This window comes from Dendropsophus ebraccatus, chromosome 3 (genome assembly GCF_027789765.1).
Source record: "Dendropsophus ebraccatus isolate aDenEbr1 chromosome 3, aDenEbr1.pat, whole genome shotgun sequence".
Taxonomy (NCBI): domain Eukaryota; kingdom Metazoa; phylum Chordata; class Amphibia; order Anura; family Hylidae; genus Dendropsophus; species Dendropsophus ebraccatus.
This window is the reverse complement of record NC_091456.1, coordinates 131,442,931-131,459,537: the sequence shown is the minus strand read 5'-3', so window position 1 is coordinate 131,459,537 and position 16,607 is coordinate 131,442,931.

The following is a 16,607-nucleotide window of genomic DNA, read 5'->3' as shown; positions in this document are numbered from 1 at the left end:
GCTGAGCAACCGATGACCCTGAAGAGGGCGGCCGGCACTCAGGACGCTCGGAGGGATTCGGCCCGGCCGTCCGAAGACGACATCGCAGACTGAAGATCGGAGACGAGTCGGCACGTGACAGGTATGTGTAGCGCACCACACTTCCGGGTACATGGGTGGGGGTGGTGGGACACGGGGAAGGGGGCCATTCACAGACATAACATACATTACAAAGTTGTATAACTTTGTAATGTGTGTTATTCTGTCAATAATTCTTTACCGTCGCACTACCCCTTTAAATTTTGGGGAACTACGCCTTCGCTGGAAAGATCTTGTGTCTATCTTCTTGGAGGTAGAAGGAAACACTGGGCCCTTCCCTCCATTGATGTCATTAAGAATGGTATGAAGTTTAGGTCCGAAAAGGGTTTCCGGATCAAAGGGGAGGGAGCAGAAATTGCTCTTAGAAGACAGGTTACCTGACCACTGTTTGATCCATAATGACCTACGGATAGCATTGTTGAGTGTCAGACTACGAGACGAGAGGCGAAGCATATCCAAAGGATAGTCGCACAAGAATTCTGCTGCCCTTTTCATCGTAGGAATCTTCTTTAGGATATCCTCTCTTTGGACACCTTCTTCCAGATCCCTGGTAAGTTGACTCAACCAGGTACGAAGGGCTCTAGCCACCGGAACCGCTGCAAAAGAAACTTTAGCTGAATATGAAGCCGAGGAATAAGCTTTTTTGGCGAGAGAGTCCGCCTTCTTATCCATGGGGTCCTTCAATAATGTAGCTTCATCAGAAGGATAGACAGCATTTTTTGACAGCTTTGCAACTGCCAAATACACTTTAGGTGGTAATTCCCACGCTTCTGTTTCTGCAGGGTTTAGTTTGTACATAGATTTAAACCTTGCACCTGGATCCACTCGCTTTTCCGTTTTTTTCCAATCGAGCTGGAACAGAGATTTTAATAACGGATGGCTAGGGAAAACTTTGTCCTCAATTGAAGGAAAGTAGTATAATGATTCCCTCTTCGATTTCTTTTGAGGAGTAGAATCTGATTTAACCGTAGCTTTTACTGTTTTAATTAATTTGCTAAGATCTTCTTTATGAAAGAGGTAGTAATCCTCTGACAGTCCTTGATCATCATCATCATCTGAAAAGGAATCAGAGGAGGTTTTAGAAGATCTAGCAGGAGGAGAGGGAGATTTGGTGGACTTTGACCTTTTCGATAAGGGCTAAAAGCTCATCATAGGTTGCAACTTGCGCTTGAACCAATGAAAAAAGTCTTTAGCCTGTGACATAAAGTAATCCACAGGAGGATCAGCAGAACAGTTGTCACATAAATCATCCTGGCAATCATCAGGCATTGGCTGCTGACAAGAGTGGCATGCTCTGTGCCTTGATTTTCTCCCTCTTTTCCCCGAATGGTGAGACTGTGACATCTAAGGAGAGATGAACACAATACAGGCATGAGTAAATGGTAAGGGGCTACAGTACAGGTCCAAGACAGAAATACCCACGTTTGGCGTCTGAGTATACGGCTGCCCAGCAAGTGCGTCCGCACGCCAGGGCGCCGGACGCCGATTTAAATACCTTTTGGGGACCAGCGCATGCGCCGAGATTGATGTGTGACATCACATCCGTTTACGTCACTTACGTTGCGGTGCACAGGACGTCCGGCGTACTACATCACTTCCAGTTCCCGACGGGAAAATCCGGAAACAGACCTACGTCACTTCCGGTGACGAAAACCTCTGTCACATCCCCCCCCCCATCTTTACACATGGAATGCGGCGTGCGGATACCGGAACCCACTCTGGCCGGGACATCATGTGGAGGCAGGTAAACATAATGCACCTTAGAGGACTGCAGTCTTCCACAAGAGTTATAGGTAGGAACTCGCTGCCAAATAAAACAACTATGAGTATAATTCCTAAGCAGGGTAACACTCTCTGCCATAAACAGGGATATACTAGGTGCAGGTGAAAACAATCTGAAATGAAAGAAAATAAAATTAGTAAAGAAACACATAGAGTCTCTCAGAAGAGACTAGTCTCTTCCTCTTGTTGCAGAAGAAATAAAACTCAGTGTGTCTCTAGTCTTGCTAGTGTTTTATAGTCTTTTAATTGATCTATTAATCACTGCTAATTAGTCTCTTCTGACTTGTTCCAGGAATCCTGAACTTAAAGGGGTTATCTAGTGCTACAAAAACATGGCCACTTTCTTCCAGAGAAAGCAAGGCTCTTGTCTCCAGCTTGGGCAGGGTTTTGCTGCTCAGTTCCATTGAAATGAATGGAGCTTAATTGCAAACCGAACCTGAACTGGAGACAGGAGTCGTGTTGTCTCTGAAAGAAAGTGGCCATGTTTTTGCAGCACTGGATAACCCCTTTAACCCATTGTGCTGCCGTAGGACGTCCAGGAAATATATATATACACACACACAGTGGTACCTTGGTTTAAGAGCTCACAGTTTTTCAAAATTGTGACTTGGTTTAAGAGCATTGCTTTGGTTTAAGAGCTCCCAGTACTGGGTAGGAGGCGGAGTGAGGGAGGGACATGGCCTGAACAGTTTGGTCTACAGCACTGTACTATAAACCAAGAAGTCTCCCTCACCTTCCTAATCATAGTAGATCCACTTCAGGCTGGGGCTTGCTTCAGGGGACAGGACTGTGGGGGTAATATCTACATAGCTGTAACCCCTCTCTCCTTGGACAGAGAGTTTTGCTATACTGTGCCCACACATGTCTTGCTAATTCCTTCATACTCCCTGCAGTCAGGGCCGTTTTAATACACTGGTGGGCCCAGTGCACAGACCTCAAGAGTGGGCCCTCTCTCCTTATAAAGGTTAACTGAATTATATTTATCAGGTATTATCACTGGTGCATTATACTCAGTGCATCAGGTTTTATCACAAGTTATAAAAAGGGAGTATGGTCGGGGAGCATTCCTATGTCAGGTACAATACCCCTAAATCTTTATGAATAATGGAGAGTTAAGCTAGTGGGGGCACGTACACACCTAATATCACCACTGAAACAGTTTCTAGCTATAACAGGTTCCCACTGTAGGGATTGGTGAACTAATAAGGACCCCCCCGGGAGTATGGGTGTGTAAGCTACTGTTTTCCCCTCAGTCCTACTAGTGTGTAAGCTCTTGTGTACCCCCAGTCCTCCTCCTAGTCTGTAGGAGGAGGACTGGGGGGGGGGCACCCAGGAGCTTACAGACTAGGAGGAGGACTGGGGGGACACAGGAGCTTACAGACTAGGAGGAGGACTGGGGGGGACACAGGAGCTTACAGACTAGGAGGAGGACTGGGGGGGACACAGGAGCTTACAGACTAGGAGGAGGACTGGGGGGGACACAGGAGCTTACAGACTAGGAGGACTGGGGACACAGGAGCTTACAGACTAGGAGGACTGGGGGGACACAGGAGCTTACAGACTAGGAGGACTGGGGGGGGCACAGGAGCTTACAGACTAGGAGGACTGGGGGGGACACAGGAGCTTACAGACTAGGAGGACGGGGGGGACACAGGAGCTTACAGACTAGGAGGACTGGGGGGACACAGGAGCTTACAGACTAGGAGGACTGGGGGGACACAGGAGCTTACAGACTAGGAGGAGGACTGGGGGGGACACAGGAGCTTACAGACTAGGAGGACTGGGGGGGGCACAGGAGCTTACAGACTAGGAGGACTGGGGGGGACACAGGAGCTTACAGACTAGGAGGACTGGGGGGACACAGGAGCTTACAGACTAGGAGGACTGGGGGGACACAGGAGCTTACAGACTAGGAGGACTGGGGGGACACAGGAGCTTACAGACTAGGAGGAGGACTGGGGGGACACAGGAGCTTACAGACTAGGAGGAGGACTGGGGGACACAGGAGCTTACAGACTAGGAGGACTGGGGGACACAGGAGCTTACAGACTAGGAGGAGGACTGGGGGGCACCCAGGATCTTACAGACTAGGAGGACTGGGGGGATACAGGAGCTTACAGACTAGGAGGACTGGGGGCACAGGAGCTTACAGACTAGGAGGACTGGGGGGACACAGGAGCTTACAGACTAGGAGGAGGAATGGGGGACACAAGAGCTTACAGACTAGGAGGAGGACTGGGGGGACACAGGAGCTTACAGACTAGGAGGAGGACTGGGGGGGACACAGGAGCTTACAGACTAGGAGGACTGGGGGGGACACAGGAGCTTACAGACTAGGAGGAGGACTGGGGGGACACAGGAGCTTACAGACTAGGAGGACTGGGGGGACACAGGAGCTTACAGACTAGGAGGACTGGGGGGACACAGGAGCTTACAGACTAGGAGGAGGACTGGGGGGACACAGGAGCTTACAGACTAGGAGGAGGACTGGGGGGACACAGGAGCTTACAGACTAGGAGGAGGACTGGGGGGGGACACAGGAGCTTACAGACTAGGAGGAGGACTGGGGGGACACAGGAGCTTACAGACTAGGAGGAGGACTGGGGGGACACAGGAGCTTACAGACTAGGAGGACGACTGGGGGGGACATAGGAGCTTACAGACTAGGAGGAGGACTGGGGGGACACAGGAGCTTACAGACTAGGAGGAGGACTGGGGGACACAAGAGCTTACAGACTAGGAGGAGGACTGGGGGGACAGAGGAGCTTACAGACTAGGAGGAGGACTGGGGGGACACAGGAGCTTACAGACTAGGAGGACTGGGGGACACAGGAGCTTACAGACTAGGAGGAGGACTGGGGGGCACCCAGGAGCTTACAGACTAGGAGGACTGGGGGGATACAGGAGCTTACAGCATAGGAGGAGGACTGGGGGGACACAGGAGCTTACAGACTAGGAGGAGGACTGGGGGGACACAGGAGCTTACAGACTAGGAGGAGGACTGGGGGGACACAGGAGCTTACAGACTAGGAGGACGACTGGGGGGGACATAGGAGCTTACAGACTAGGAGGAGGACTGGGGGGACACAGGAGCTTACAGACTAGGAGGAGGACTGGGGGACACAAGAGCTTACAGACTAGGAGGAGGACTGGGGGGACAGAGGAGCTTACAGACTAGGAGGAGGACTGGGGGGACACAGGAGCTTACAGACTAGGAGGACTGGGGGACACAGGAGCTTACAGACTAGGAGGAGGACTGGGGGGCACCCAGGAGCTTACAGACTAGGAGGACTGGGGGGATACAGGAGCTTACAGCCTAGGAGGAGGACTGGGGGGACACAGGAGCTTACAGACTAGGAGGAGGACTGGGGGGACACAGGAGCTTACAGACTAGGAGGAGGACTGAGGGACACAGGAGTTTACAGACTAGGAGGAGGACTGGGGGGCACCCAGGAGCTTACAGACTAGGAGGAGGACTGGGGGGGGGACAGGAGCTTACAGACTAGGAGGAGGACTGGGGGGGGACACAGGAGCTTACAGACTAGGAGGACTGGGGGACACACGAGCTTACAGACTAGGAGGATTGGGGGGCACAGCAGTTTACAGACTAGGAGGAGGACTGGGGGGGCACAGCAGCTTACAGACTAGGAGGACTGGGGGGGACACAGGAGCTTACAGACTAGGAGGATTGGGGGGGAACAGGAGCTTACAGACTTGGAGGATTGGGGGGGGGACAGGAGTTTACAGACTAGGAGGACTGGGGGCACAGGAGCTTATAGACTAGGAGGACTGGGGGGACACAGGAGCTTACAGACTAGGAGGATTGGGGAGGACACAGGAGCTTACAGACTAGGAGGATTGGGGGGGACACAGGAGCTTACAGACTAGGAGGACTGGGGGACACAGGAGCTTACAGACTAGGAGGAGGACTGGGGGACACAGGAGCTTACAGACTAGGAGGATTGGGGGGGGGACACAGCAGTTTACAGACTAGGAGGACTGGGGGGCACAGCAGCTTACAGACTAGGAGGACTGGGGGGCACAGCAGTTTACAGACTAGGAGGATTGGGGGGGGACAGCAGCTTACAGACTAGGAGGACTGACTCAGTCCTCCTAGTTTGTAAGGTCTTGTGTCCCCCAGTGAACCCCCTCATACTGAGGATAAAATCCTGGGAAAGCTGGGTGGCCTCAGTCATACTCACAACAATATAAGATGCAGGAAAGCTGGGTGACTTCTGAATGGCAGTCAGTCAGAATAATACCCACGGTCCTTTCTGGGGGTGGGGCCTAAAATCAGGGGGCGGGGCTTATCTGGGCATACCCCGGACAGGTCCGGTGGGCAAATCCTCTGTCAGTGGGCCCCCAGCTTCTATTCTTCCCTCCCCTTCTCCATACACCCCCACCTCGCTGCTACTTACATTCATAGTGCAGGTGCTGCTCCCCTGCCTCCACACACTCTGCCTGGGGAGAGGCTGGATGCTTCTGCAGTGCCTCCTGGGCTCCCCCGCAAACAGGGCCAGCAGAGCATGTAGTGCAGGGTGACCCGGACTCACAGGAAGTAGCTACAGCCCGGGCACCACAGCACACAGGCTCCTCCTCCTTCCCGACCACCACCAGCTCCCCCTTCTCCTCACTGACTGCGCAGACAGAATTGCAGGGGAGGCGGGCCGCTGCGGCCGGCCGTGCGATGCGCGCGCTGTGCATCCAATCAGGTGCCGGGCTGGGTGACATCACACACAGTCAGGCGTCCCGGCTCATTAGGTGGTTGGGGGATGAAAATTTGTGGTGACTCAGCCGGGGGGCCCCTGTCATGTGATCTGGATCAGGGGGCCCGGTGCACGTGCACCATATGCACCCAGGTTAAAGCGGCCCTGCCTGCAGTCTCTGTCAGCCCTTGTGTGTACCATCCTCTCCTTTCCTGCTATAATGTGCTTGCACTCACACACAGCTATACACACTGCTGCTATACTGTGCCTGCACTTACACTCAGCCATTTAGGGGAATCTGCAGTTCCATCCTATATCTACAAACTGCTGCTGTTTTTTCATTCTTATGCACTTACTATACATTATACTCCACATGCTGATTGCTATATTCTACAGTAACTTATAATATCACATATCCAGCACTTTCTTAATCTTTGTTTCATTTGTTTAACATGATATTCATAATAAAAAAAAATCATTATTTTTGGGGTGGGGAACCAATTGTCTGAATTTCAGTGATTTCTCATGGGAAGTTTTGCTCTGGTTTAAGAGTGGATTTGGATTACAAGCGCAGTCCCAGAACAAACTATGCTTGTAATTCAAGGCACCACTGAATATATATATTATATATATATATATATATATATATATATATATATATATATATATTATTATTATTATTATTATTATTATTATTATTATATATTTTTTTAACTATTTACATTTCGGGCCTTTTTGAAATAGATCCAGTATTGACTTTTCTTTAAAATTAAATACAAGTGATATATCATCTATGTATATTTGTAATCAGAAAAGTTGCCCCAGTGACTGAAAGGTAGGCTGTGTGGACTTTTATAGATTGCCCTTTGAACACTTTTGCCATTTTCACTTGACCTCTTGATCATGCCTTTCTATTGCAGTTTATGGATGATATTTCATATTACATCTTCAGAACATGTTTGTATCTTGTGATACTGCTCCTGTATTTGAGATTTTATAAAAAGCCGAAAAGGCCAAGTAAAACTATGATAACCAGCTAAAAATTTCTGCCTTTTTCAAAATTCCTGGATTCAGTGGTGTAGCCAAATTCCTGGATTCAGTGGTGTAGCTACCATATAGGCAGACTACGCCACTGTTATGAGGCCTGTGCTCCAGACTGATGGCCCTTTCACTGTGAGCATTAAATGCTGCAGCGCTTTGACTGACAGAGCAAGAAGATTTTGGCCTTCCGCCCTGGCTTTCTTGGGCCAGTGACAGTATTGCTGCTCAAGCCACAATAGGCCGCCCTCTGTCTCAGCTCCCTGGCGCACAAATGACGTCACTCGTGTACTCCATTGGAGAATTCATGAAGCCTAGCTATGCCTATGCTTGGACTGATAAGAAAGACTAACAGAAAACTTTCTATAAGAAACTTTGATTCTCTACAGAGGTGAGTGTACCTTTTTCAGGATTTTTTCCTTTGATGGGTTATGATCATAGGATTCCTATTACGAAGAGGGCTAAGTAAACCAGGTGGGCGTTCACACTCATGCTTATGGACATTGTTGAATTGCAGTAAAATGACTGTGGTGCTCATTGTGTGACACCATACAATAATTTTTTCCTCATTTCTTATATATTTAAAACAAACTAAGTTCCCTTTGGGGCCTAATAATAGGTTAATAGACAAGTTCTTATAATAATGGTGCTATTACACAATGTGCTAGTGGCCATTGTTAGCACTTGCCATTCTAATGATTGCAGACAGGACCTGGATTTGCAGCTTGAGGCTGGGTTCACACTACGTATATTTCAGTCAGTATTGTGGTCCTCATATTGCAACCAAAACCAGAAGCGGATTAAAAACACAGAAAGGCTCTGTTCACACAATGTTGAAATTGAGTGGATGGCCGCCATATAACAGTAAATAACTGCCATTATTTCAATACAACAGCCGTTGTTTTAAAATACCAGCAAATATTTGGCGGCCATCCACTCAATTTTAACATTGTGTGAACAGATCCTTTCTGTGTTTTTAATCCACTCCTGGTTTTGGTTGCAATATGATGGCAACGGGAGCAGGAGGCAGGCTAATGGGTAAATATGTATGAAAATGGGGAGGACAAAGAAGTGGTGAGGCATGCCGAGGTGCGGCACAAAAGCCAAGCCACTATTCTTTGACACTTGGTTGCAGTTTGTTTGTAAAAAAAATCTACTGCACGGAGGCTTTGCAGACACGGACCGTGCACACAAGGGGAAACACACTTATAGTACACTGTTCAGCACCTTGAGTCCGGTCGGGTGCTGACAGATTCCCTTTAAACAGTGGCAAATTCAGGTGCAGCCCTCAATTGTGAGATAATTAAAGTGATAGTTGTGACCACTAGCAATTGTTATTCACTAACAATTGTGGGGTGCCTTTGAACTTAAAAAAACATTAATATTTAAATTATATTAAAAAAACATAATGTTTAGAAGCCTCCACATGTAAGGTAGGTTACACAGTATATGCTTGTCCCTGACAAATAGGTAAAAAGGCTATTGTATCTTCTACTCAGCTGATACCTAGCAACATAGTTCAAGTCCTATTTTATTTTTTTATACAAAGCAAATACACTTCAAGGACAAGTTTCATTTCTACCATATACCTCTTGCATAATGGTCAGGATAAAAAGAGAAATCACCAGTGAGCTGGCCTATTGCCAGTATGTTCTGCGAGGTGTAGTTATCTCTGTCATCCAGCCTAAAGCCTGTCCTATTTTAGACTTGTACACAGCTCTGTCATAAATCCACTCTGGGGATCCTCCATCCTCCATTTCATTTCAGTATAATATTAGTTACTGAGCAAGCCTGTACTATTAGACAGTGGGGAAAATAAGTATGTGATACACTGACAATTTACAAGTTTTCTCACCTACAAAGGATGGAGAGATATGTAATTTTTATAGTAAGTACACTTCAACTGTGAGAGACAGAATCTATAAAAAAATCCTGAAAATCACATTGTATAATTTTTAAATAATTAGTTTGCATTTTTGCTGCATGAAATAGGTCAACTACCAACCAAAAAGAATTCTGTCTCTCAAAGACCTGTTAGTTTTTCTTTAAGAAACCTTCCTACTCTGCACTTATTACCTGTATTAATTGCATCTGTTTGAATTCATTACCAAACATCTGTCCACACACTCAATCACACTCTAACCTCTCCTTCATGGCCAAGACAACAGAGCTGTCTAGGGACACCAGGGACAAAACTGTATACCTGCACAAGGCTTGGAAGGGCTACAGGACAACAGGCAAGCAGCTTGGTGAGAAGGCAACAACTGTTGGCGCAATCACTAGAAAATGGTAAAAACACAAGATGACTGTCAATCTTCCCCAGGCTGGGGCTCCATGAAAGAGATGAACTAACATGCTTGCTTGAGCTCACTATTCGCTTGAGTATTGGGGTACTCCATACATAAACTAATATTACATGGTGCTTGAATAAAATTGATAGTCTCCTTCCTTCATGTTTTACGGTTTAATTACTTACCCCCTTCAGGACTGGGCTAATTATCCTTTTTGCGTTTTCGTTTTTCCCCCTTCGTGTTTAAAAAGGCCATAGCGCTTGCACTTTTTCACCTACAGACCCACATAAGCCCTTATTTTTTGCGCCACTAATTGTACTTTGCAATCTTTGCAATGACAGACTTAATTCTTTGCTGTCAAACCAGAAAAAAAATTATTCGAGCAGTGAAATTGAAAAAAAAAAAAAATTCGTTATAATTTGGGGCGTTTCGTGTTTACAACATTTGTTTTATAGTAACTCACATGTCCTATATGTTCCTAAAGTCAGTACAATTACAACAATATGTAATTTATATAGCTTTTATTTTATCTTTTTGCTTTTTAAAAAGTTAAAACCTTTGAAAAAAAACTAAATGTGTTTAAAATTGCTCTATTCCCAGCCTTATAAAGCTTTTATCCTTTGGTCTATGGGGTTTTCTGAGATGTCATTTTTTTGCGTCATGATCTGTTCTTTCTATCGGTACCTTGATTACATATATGCGACTTTCTAGTCACTTTTTATTACAATTTTTCTGGATTTGATATGACAAGAAATCCGCAATTTTGCACTTTGATGGGTTTTTGCGCTTATGCTGTTTACCATGCAAGATCAGGAATGTGATAATTTAATGATTCAGGCGATTGCGCATGTGGCGATACTAAACATGTTTGTTTATTTATTTTTATTTGTAAAAAGGGAAAAGGGGGGTGATTCTAAATTTTTTAGGGGAGTTTTTTTTTTCTTTCACTTTTAGTCCCTCTGGGGGACTTTTATTACTACTGCAGTGATCTCCCATAGAGATCACTGCTGTATACTTAATACAGCAATAATTCATTAGATCATTGCTGTATTACTCTAGTCTGCAGCAGACCAGATACATCGATTGCTGAGCCAGGATCTGCGTCAGTGCAACACTGAGACCCAGCCCGGTAAGGAGAAGGGAGAGGAGAACATAGTACATTAAAATGCAGCTGTCAGTTTTGACAGCTGCATTCAAATGTATAATTAGCGGACGCAGTGTTCGGACCGCGCCCGCTAATAACTGCGGTGCCAGGCTACAAATAGCACCTGGGATCGTGGTGGTTCAGAGCGGAATCACCGCACGGGCCCCTCTGAACCGCCCCCTTCCGCATCAGGACGTACAGTTACGTTCTCATGTGGGAAGGGGTTAATAAACTTATGAAGAAAGGGCTAGCATATCCTGCTATCCCACAGCCATGTTGGCTGCAAGAATAGCAATGATTGGCCAGCCACATCAGGTCAGGGTGTATATAGGTATCCTGATGCTCTATTCACTTGCGGTCTTTTAGCTGTCAAGGAGAGCTGCTGGAGCAGGGAGAGAGGTAGTATAGGGCTTAGTGTGGTTAGTCAGGTAGGCCATTAGGTTTACCAAACAACCAGCAGTCTTTATAAGGACTAGTAGTTTGTCTGTGACTGACAAAAAAAAGAATTCCATACAACATACCAGTATTTTATTTTATGGAATAGTATACTGGTATATAACTAGTAAAAATCAGTTATATGCACAACTAAGGTCTTTTTTATGACAAAAAAAAATCATCTGCTGTACAGTTTAGTACCAAAATTATACAGTCTAATCAATGTCATAGTGCGACTAGTGGTGGTCACTAAGTATACGCAATTGTATACTGTGCTACAATTGTTTGCTGACAGTAGTATACGCACTACCGCCAAAAAGTTCAAAACTGTTCATTTTCTGACTAGTGTTATCCCTCTCAGGATACGCCGTTGTATACTGTGTGTATTGTTTGCCATCACACAGTCTGAAATAATGGTTCAGGAGGCACCAGAGGAGACTGTTTCCATCAAGGCCTCAAGCGTTCACCTCCTGCTATCTCAGGGTAGTGAGGAGGGGGTGGACAACAAAGTGACTGGTCCTACTGGTGAGCCAGCTGGACACAGTGTTTCAGAGGGGGAGGGATCTGCAACATCGACTACAAGAGGCAGTGGTGTGGCCAGAGGGTGAAGGCAGGCCATACCAGGTGGTCCTGCAAGTGTTCACCAAGACACCCAATCAGGGTGGGGAGAGGTCTTTTGCCGCCTGGTGTTATTTAGCAGAAAGTGCCGAAGACAAATGATTTGTCTTATGCAAATAGTGCTGTGGGAAGATCTATGCCGTGCGAAGGTCAGCAGAGGAGTCACTACTATCAGGCTGACCACCACCAGCATGCACAGGGACATGTTAGCAAAGCACCTAATGGCTGGAATAAAGGCTGTGCTCTGCAGTGGTGTGCAGGTCACAACACTGCCTCTGGCCTTGTACCCGCCCCTAGGGCCGTATTAACAGCTGCTGCTGCCCTAGGCACTGAAACTGAAGAAGCCCCATCCTGAGGAGTGCGGGGGAGAATGGTTTCAGAATTGCGTTTTTCGGGTACAAACCCACTTGACGTATTTGCTGCGTGAATCAGTCTTAAAAATAAGCAGGCAAAACGCAGGTTGGCTTTATACAATTGTTCTGCGTTAAAATATGCAATTGCGTATTTTTGAAGCGTGAAGCTACATGCGTTTTTCGCACAGGTTGTTAACAACTGATGCTTTGCTAACAACAAGCTTCACGCTTCAAAAATACGCAATTGCGTATTTTAACGCAGAACAATCGTATAAAGCCAACCTGCGTTTTGCCTGCTTAATACGTCAAGTGGGTTTGTACCCTTCATGGTTTTTAACTGCTTAAAACATAAACAAATTTCCACATTGAGTCAATGTTTAGAACCGTCTGCGTATTGTCTGAAGGAATTCTCACCACAGGATTGGTAGGTAATAGCTTTAGGCATTACATTTAACACCGCCATACTACACCTAAACAATACACACATACTGTGACCTGAATAATTCCACCATACCCCCCCACCCCTCTCAAAAAGACACCAGATTTACTGACAAGTCTGAAAGGAAGGTGGGAGATTTAAAAAAAAAAAAAAAAAAAAGTTGTTTCCTTCCCCCTGCTCAATGATGCTGCTCCCCTGAAAGGTGCTGCCCTAGGAACCGGACCACGGGTGCCTAGTGGTAAATTCCTCCCTGCCCGCCCCTCTCAGCCACAATTTTTGAGATCGTCACAACAAGACTCTCATCTCTAAATTTCTGAGAGGTTCACACCAAGCTCTCGTCCACAATTTTTGATTTGGTCACACCAGGCTTTTACCCACAATTATAAGAAGGGTCACACCAGGCTCTTACCCACAATTATAAGAAGGGTCACACCAGGCTCTTGTCCCCACAATTTTTAAGAGGGTCACACCAGGCTCTTACACACAATTATAAGAAGGGTCACACCAGGCTCTTGTCCCCACAATTTTTAAGAGGGTCACACCAGGATCTCACCTACAATTTTTGAGAAGATCACACCAGGCTCTTACACACAATTATAAGGAGGGTCAAAACAGGCTCTCGCCCACAATTTTTAAGAGGGTTACACCAGGATCTCACCTACAATTTTTAAGATCACACCAGACTCTTACAATTATAAGTAGCGGGGCCCCAACAGGCTCTCGCCCACAATTTTTAACAGGGTCACACCAGGCTCTTACCCACAATTATAAAGAGGGTCACAAAAGGCTCTCTCCCACAATTTTTGAGAGGATCACACCAGGCGCTTATGCAAAATTATAAGGATGTCACAATAAGCTCTTATTCACAATTATTAGGAGGGTCACAACATGCTTTCGCCCACATTTATAAGGAGGGTCACAATGTGAACAACACAACATGCGCTTACCTCCCCAGCGCTGGGGTCCACTGTCCTCTGCTCCAGTCTCCAGCTGCTTCAAGGTGAGATCCCACTAAAACCACTGACTGGCTGAACTGACTTGAAACATTATGTTCCAAGCCCCCGTTTTAGACCAGGAAGTGCCAGGGACTGTAACGGAGGACAGCGGACAGAAGTGCATGTTGTTTTGTTTACCCACCTCCTCCTGAGCAACTTAAAAAAAAGTCTGTGCCCGGATTTCTCCTTTAAGGGTTGTAGGAGGATTTTTTCCTTTTTTGTTTCTCTAAGTAAAGGCACAGGAATGAGTGTTTCTTAACTTTTTCCCTCATTTTAAATTGGACTTTATCTTAGGGTGGGTGCGAAATATTGTCAGTCTGTAAAAGCGGCATAATTCAAGGATCTGGGAGTCTTTAATGCATCCATGCATGCTCCCCTTGCTGAGCCAGTTCCATTTTCGTGGTGTTTCCATCATTTTCTGAGATTTTCAGGTGCACCAGACACTCTCCCCTCTTTTGAATAGGAGGCCCCTGAAAAAATGCTTGAGTCTCCAATGACTTTAATGGTGTTTGTTACGCGAATAGTGCACTCAAGTCTTGGAAAATTATTCAGGATGTCAGGAATCTGCCCATAGCTATGCAGTAGCACCTGGTCAATGACCTGAAGAAAGCTTGGCCTACAACCTCACAGATTACCATTACAACACAGTACGTCATCATGGATTAAAATTCTGCAGGGCACCCAAGGTCTCCCAGCTCGCCAATGACCATCTGAACTATCCACTCACCGTGTTTGTAGGAGAAAGGATGGGTACAACCCCAAGAACACAGTTCCAACCATGAAGATTGAGTTGACCTGTCTCCTGGCTACACTTCCGCCATGATTTGCAAAAAATCAGTTTTTTTTATGGCAATTTTGCACAAATCAGGACATCATGACATTATCTATACTGTACTATGAACGCCAGGCTAGTGCCGCCATAGTTACAGTGGGGTGGGGGGCCCAGGCTTGGTGAACAGCCTGGGGCCTATGGTAAAGTTAATCCGCCCCTGGGTCAACTTTTATGTAAAGGGGACAGGATGATTGCACCGTATTGAAGAGATGATGGATGGGGCCATGTGCCATTTTGGCCAACAACCTCCTCCCCTCAGTAAGAGCATTGAAAATGGATTGTGGCTGGGTCTTTCAGCATGTCAGTGACCTGAAACACACAGCTGGGGCAACTAAGGAGTGGCACCAAAAGAAGCATCTAAAGGTCCTCGAGTGGCCTAGCCAGTCTCCAAAAATTAACCCAATAGAAAATCTTTGGAGGGAGCTGAAACTTAATGTTGCCCAGATACTGCCTTGAAATCTGAAAGATCTGAAGGAGTGGGACAAAATCCCTGCTACAGTGTGTGAGCAAACTCTTTAAAATTGCTGTGGCACTGAAGTGATAGAGCTACGTGGCTCTGTCATCACAGTGCTATGGTCATTCAAAGAGTTTCCCCGCTGACAGCATGATGTTGATACATCATGCTGGGCTGGGATACAATCCAGGACAGGCATTCACCATTCATAGGGCCACAAGATCTACAGACGTGTGAATGCAGCCTGAATGCATTACATGTAACGGGTGCTGTGTCACAAAATTTCCTTCTACTATGTGCTTGTAAATGGTTCCGGCAGAGACAGGGGGCGTAATGTAGGTGCTGGCAATCTCTTTACACAAGAAAACTGCATTGTATGCATTACATCATTCAATGACGAAAAATGGAAGCATCTAGAAAGAAATGTCAAATTGCTACAAAACTCTGTATGCAGTAATGTGTCAGGTAGATATGTAAATGATGCATTTTGGGTAGTGTACTTCTTGGTGAGAGATCGGTGCTAGACATGTCTCTATGATGCACTTATAGACATTTAGTGTGCATTATTGGACTAATAGATGCAGGATGGTCCTTTAAATGACTTGCCTGCCATCATGCACCATCCAGTTTAAGCTATTAGGTGATGTTGGAAGCAGTGGTTATGAGAGTGCATACATGGTGAGCAGGCTTAGGATGGCCCAGGCAGGCCAACAGTAGAGAGGATTGTTTGATCCACCATCAAGCATATGCAGCTCCTGCAGTTTTCTTGTCTACCATCCAGAGACTGACAGCACCTTCATTACACCTACCCCTATCTCTGCCCGAACCATTTCTGAGCAATTAGCACAGCACCCATTACATGTCCCGCCATTGACAGCCAGCCACAATTGCCTTTGTTTGCAATGGTGTCATAAATTAGAAACTTGGACTGCTACAGGCTAGTCTCATACTTTGTTGCTATTCTTCACCATTATTTGGATGTTTGTAGTCAGTTGCAGCCAATAGTCTATAGAGTGTGTGCACTGATTGAAAATTTTCCTATTGATGTCAACATTAAAAATACATTTGTATTTTAGTATTATTTTACTTATATAGCTTAAAAGCTGCTTCCAGTCTACAGGGTGGGAAACAACTAGCTGATCATTAGGGATCAAAGAACAGAGGTGAATTGTCCCCCAAGAATTATGTCCTGTGGGCAGCTTTACAGTCCCTTGCATGTGCACTAGCTCTTCCCTAAAAGTATAGGGCTGGCTTCACAGGAGACACTGTTGCCAAGACAGGGTGGTGCCCTAAGTTTGGGCTCATACACTGCAGCATTAGGCTATGTTCACACTATGTAAGTTTCCGGCCGTAGCGCGTTCTGTGAATAAGCGTCCGGAGACTTACGTAGTTTGCGCATAATGGAAAGTATAAGAAGTACGGTTGCACAGTTCACACTACGT